The sequence below is a fragment of the Carassius gibelio genome, chromosome B2 (genome assembly GCF_023724105.1).
Source record: "Carassius gibelio isolate Cgi1373 ecotype wild population from Czech Republic chromosome B2, carGib1.2-hapl.c, whole genome shotgun sequence".
Taxonomy (NCBI): Eukaryota; Metazoa; Chordata; class Actinopteri; order Cypriniformes; family Cyprinidae; genus Carassius; species Carassius gibelio.
Genome location: NC_068397.1, coordinates 30949029 through 30955338, shown reverse-complemented (window position 1 = coordinate 30955338; position 6310 = coordinate 30949029).

The window sequence follows — 6310 nt, the reverse complement described above, 5'->3', positions numbered from 1 at the left end:
TATGGCCGATTGGGCTGAGACTTTGATAAGTTCTCCCCAAAATGAGCTCTACGATCTATCCAAATTTCAGCTCTCTAGGCCTTACGGTTTGGGCTGCACGTTCAGTTCTAGGGCGGAAGAATAATAATAATAATAATAATAAAAATCCTAACAATTACAATAGGGTTTCAGCACTGCGTGCTTGAACCCCTAATAAAAATCCTAACAATTACAATAGGGTTTCAGCACTGCGTGCTTGAACCCCTAATTAAAGCTGCAAGCAGCATTTACCGGGGTTCAAGCACATTAAGGCCTCTGAGGTGGTCTGAGCCAACCTGGATGCATGGATGACATTTAAACACATCCAAAATGGAGAACAGGTTAACAGACAGACACACACACTGAAAGTAAATGATTAGACTAATATATGTATACTTTATAAGCATATGCACACACACACACACACACAAAGACACACATATACATGCACAAACATTTTGTTGCAGATATAGGTATTTGAAATAAGTGATAGGTGATAATAAACTTATTGCAAGTCTTCTCTTTTTAAGAGTTTAGATGTCATTTTGAGGTTAAACTGTAATCATAATGTGGCAAAATTTTAAAAACTGATATATCTGTATGAACAAAATGGAAAACATTGACTCAATGAGATTTAAAATGTTATAACAGTTCATTTTTAATGTTTTGGCATGAATTCATAAATCCTTTCAACAGTACTGTTCAAGTTTACTGAATGAGCCCATTAGTGGTCTTCCGCTGCCATCTAGTGGTTATAAATTGCATTTACTCCAAGAACACTGTGTTTTTAAACATAACTGTTATAGTGTTATTTTTTTTTTTTTGCCCAATCTCTCTTAAATTTTGCATGCTTGTTTAGAATGAAATTATGCATTATTTTACACAGTTTGGATTATTTGTGGGCTTTCTGATTGTATTAATAGGCCTTTGTGTGCACTATGAAAAGAACATATTATGAAATGACTGGTTTATAGTTGCCCAAATGCAATTGTTCAACATGTTTTTGATAATTATTGACCTTCAGAGTCTAGAGAATTGTACTTCAGTGGTTTTATTGATTTTCATCTTAAACCGTATCACAAGTATGCCAAAGTAACTTTTTTAAATAATCTTGAATATTTAATTAACAGCTTTATTGACAACATTGGTCCCAGAGGCAAAGTTGTTCAGAATGAGGAGATTTATCATATGATATGAAGATTTAGTGTTTTTGAGTGAATATATGAACATTTTCAAACAATTTGAGGCCATTTACCATATAAATCTTGTGTTTTGAGACCTTTTCTACTGTTATAGCGCCACCTATGGTCTGATCTCCATGAAACTTTGCATGCTTGTTAAGAGTCACCTGTTACATGATTTCAGTGAGTTTCATAAAGTTTTGAGTTTTCGTTTAGGTTTTATAGGCTTTGGGGTATGTTTGGCCACACCCCTTTTTCTAAATTACCCCGTTACAGCTAGCCAAAGGACAAAATTCAACATTTTTTTAATAATTATTGATCTAGAGAGTCCACAGAATATTACTGCAGTGGTTTGGTTCCGATCGGGCAAAAAACCTAGGACTAGTTCGCAAAAGTAGGTTTTTAACATATTTGTGAATAACAATTGAACGATTTGATTGACAGCAATGGTTCTTGAGGCAAAGTTGTGCATCACGAGGAGATCTATCAAATGATATGCATATTGTGTTGATATGTGAAACACCACGTGATTACAGAGCCATAAAACTCGTTAGCGCCAACTAGTGGCCGATTTCTTTCAAAATTCTTACAGACCTTAAGGTTCATGAGTCGAACGTACCCAGCGAGTTTTGTTCCGATCAACATCCGTTAACCCTTTCAAATAAGTGCTTAAATTTGTTTGGCCAATGGCGGCCATGTTTTTTGAGATATGCAAATGTCCTCATGGGTACTTGTGCCCCTTCAGACCAAGACACTGCATACCGATTTTCAAGTCGATCGAGCCAACGGTTGCCTAGTTATAGCAATTTATGTGTTTTTTCTATCTTATAGCGCCCCCAAGTGGCAGAGATGTGCAATTTTTTTGATTTGACCAAAGATTGAGCTCATACATATGTGTACCGAGTTTGGTGAAGATATCTCATTCCGTTCAAGAGTTATAGTCAAAATAGCATTTGGCTAACGTTAGCATAGACGCTTTTTGGTGTACTGTTTCGCGTAAGAATTGAAATTTCAACTTTTTTTTGATAATTATTGATATTGAGTGTCCAGGGAATATTTATGAATTGGTTTGGTTCTGATTGGTTGAAAATCCTAGGACTAGTTCGCAAAAGTAGGTTTCGGATATAGCTCGATTTTGCGAGAAAACGGTGCGTCGTAGACCCCAAAAAGGCGCCGTGCACTTTTGTTCGGGCTAACCCAAGGATTGCAACAATGCCATGTTTTTGAGTCTACGGCTAATGGTTTACGATTTACGGCCAAAAATGTCCAAAATTTTAGTTTTTTGCGCTGTAGCGCCCCCGTTAGGCCGATTGGGTCGAGACTCGGTATCTGACAAGAAGGCCGGACTACTACATTCTGACCAAATATCAGCTTTCTAGGCCTTACGGTTTGGGCTGCACGAACAGTTTGAGTGGAGAATAATAATAATAATAATAATTAAAGCTGCAAGCAGCATTTACCGGGGTTCAAGCACATTAAGGCCTCTGAGGTGGTCTGAGCCAACCTGGATGCATGGATGACATTTAAACACATCCAAAATGGAGAACAGGCTAACAGACAGACACACACACTGTAAGTAAATGATTAGACTAATATATGTATACTCTATAAGCATATGCACACACACAGACACACACACACACACAGAAAGACACACATATACATGCACAAACATTTTGTTGCAGATATAGGTATTTGAAATAAGTGATAGGTGACAATAAACTTATTGCAAGTCTTCTCTTTTTAAGAGTTTAGATGTCATTTTCAGGTTAAACTGTAATCACAATGTGGCAAAATAGTAAAAACTGATATATCTGTAAGAACAAAATGGAAAACATTGACTCAATGAGATTTAAAATGTTATAACAGTTACATTTTTAATGTTTTGGGATGAATTCATGAATCCTTTCAACAGTACTGTTCAACTTAACTGAATGAGCCCATTAGTGGTCTTCCACTGCCATCTAGAGGTTATAAATTGCATTTACTCAAGCAACACTGTTTTTAAACATAACTGTTATAGTGTTTTTTTTTTTTTTTTTGCCCAATCTCTCTTAAATTTTGCATGCTTGTTTAGAATGAAATTATGCATTGTTTTACACAGTTTTGATAATTTGTGGGCTTTCTGTTTGTATTAATAGGCCTTTGTGTACACTATGAAAAGAACATATTATAAAATTACTGGTTTATATTTGTCCAAATGCAATTGTTCAACATGTTTTTGATAATTATTGACCTTCAGAGTCTACAGAATTGTACTTCAGTGGTTTTATTGATTTTCATCTTAAACCCTTTCACTAGTATGCCAAAGTAACTTTTTAAAATAATCTTGAATATTTAATTAACAGCTTTATTGACAACATTGGTCCCAGAGGCAAAGTTGTTCAGAATGAGGAGATCTATCATATGATATGAATATCTAGTGTTTTTGAGTGAATATATGAGCATTTTCAAACAATTTGAGGCCATTTACCATCTAAATCTTGTGTTTTGAGATCTGTTGTACTGTTATAGCGCCACCTATGCTTCGATCTCCATGAAACTTTGCATGCTTGTTAAGAGTCACCTGTTACATGTTCTCACCGAGTTTCATAAAGTTTTGAGTTTTCGTTTAGGTTTTATAGGCTTTGTAGTATGTTTGGCCACACCCCTTTTTCTAAATTATCCCTTTACAGCTAACCAAAGGACAAAATTCAACATTTTTTTAATAATTATTGATCTAGAGAGTCCACAGAATATTACTGCAGTGGTTTGGTTCCGATCGGGCAAAAAACCTAGGACTAGTTCGCAAAAGTAGGTTTTTAACATATTTGTCAATAACAATTGAACGATTTGATTGACAGCAATGGTTCTTGAGGCAAAGTTGTGCATTACGAGGAGATCTATCAAATGATATGCATATTGTGTTGATATGTGAAACACCACGTGATTACAGAGCCATAAAACTCGTTAGCGCCAACTAGTGGCCGATTTCTTTCAAAATTCTTACAGACCTTAAGGTTCATGAGTCGAACGTACCCAGCGAGTTTCGTTCCGATCAACATCCGTTAACCCTTTCAAATAGGTGCTTAAATTTGTTTGGCCAATGACGGCCATGTTTTTTGAGATATGCAAATGTCCTCATAAGTACTTGTGCCCCTTCAGACCAAGACACTGCATACCGATTTTCAATTTGATCGAGCCAACGGTTGCCTAGTTATAGCAATTTATGTGTTTTTTCTATCTTATGGCGCCCCCAAGTGGCAGAGATGCGCAATTTTTTTGATTTGACCAAAGAGTGAGCTCATACATATGTGTACCGAGTTTGGTGAAGATATCTCATTCCGTTCAAGAGTTATAGTCAAAATAGTATTTGGCTAACGTTAGCATAGACGCATTTTGGCGTACTGTTTCGCGTAAGAATTGAAATTTCAACTTTTTTTTAATAATTATTGATATTGAGTGTCCAGGGAATATTTATGAAGTGGTTTGGTTCTGATTGGTTGAAAATCCTAGGACTAGTTCGCAAAAGTAGGTTTCGGATATAGCTCGATTTTGCGAGAAAACGGTGCGTCGTAGACCCCAAAAAGGCGCCGTGCACTTTTGTTCGGGCTAACCCAAGGATTGCAACAATGCCATGTTTTTGAGTCTACGGCTAACGGTATACGATTTACGGCCAAAAATGTCCAAAATTTTTGTTTTTTGCGCTGTAGCGCCCCCGTTAGGCCGATTGGGCTGAGACTTTGATAAGTTCTCCCCAAATTGAGCTCTACGATCTGTCCAAATTTCAGCTCTCTACGCCTTACGGTTTGGGCTGCACGTTCAGTTTTACGGCGGAAGAATAATAATAATAATAATAATAATAATAATAATAATAATAATAATAAAAATCCTAACAAATACAATAGGGTTTCAGCACTGCGTGCTTGAACCCCTAATAATAAAAATCCTAACAAAAACAATAGGGTTTCAGCACTGCGTGCTTGAACCCCTAATTAAAGCTGCAAGCAGCGTTTACCGGGGTTCAAGCACATTAAGGCCTCTGAGGTGGTTTCGGCCAACCTGGATGTACGGATGACAGTTAAACACATCCAAAATGGAGAACAGGGTAACAGACACACACACACACACACACTGAAAGTAAATGATTAGACTAATATATTAATACTCTATAAGTATATGCACAGACACACACACACAAAGAGACACATATACATGCACACACATTTTGTTGCAGATATAGGTATTTGACATAAGTGATAGGTGACAATAAACTTATTGCAAGTCTTCTGTTTGTAAGAGTTTAGATGTCATTTTCAGGTTAAACTATAATCATAATGTTGAAAAATGTTAAAAACTGATATAACTGTATGAACAAAATGGAAAACATTGACTCGATGAGATTTAAAATGATATAACAGTTAATTTATTAATATTTTGGCATGAATTCATGAAACCTTTGAACAGTACTGTTTAACTTAGCTGAATGAGCCCATTAGTGGTCTTCCGCTGCCATCTAGTGGTTATAAATTGCATTTACTCAAAGAACACTGTGTTTTTAAACATAACTGTAAGTTGTACTCACCAATTGTTTTTCTTGCATTGTTCAGTTTGATGGGAGTTTTGTTCTTTTGATCTGTAACAATGCTGATGTATTTTTCTGGAGTGAAAAAATACGCCTTGGTGGTATTTCTGTCTTGCTTTTTGGACTTTAGCATTGAAATAACGTGTATTTTTTTAAATGTTTTTATCGGAGAGACTGCATGAAAGTACCCCACTATTGGGTCATTCTCGCTGACGTCTGTCTTCTTTTCCATTTTTCTTGAAATTTCTGAAGAAGTTTTATTTTACTTCTGCTTACTTCCGTGCATTTCTTGAGTGCAGCTGTAGCTATATTTGAAAATAGCGGGTTTTATATTTGTATTTTTTAAATTGAGATGGGCGTATTCAACTGCTTGTTTGTGATTGGTTGAAAACCAGTTAGTAGTTTTTGTACACAAAATGTAGCCTATCACATTAAGACTACGTTAGTTTGAATTTGTTTTGCATCATTTTACAATTGAAGTTTAAATAAACATTAAATTGTTTCACAGGTTATGTAGACTATTTAAGAATAAATTATTTTTACTAAT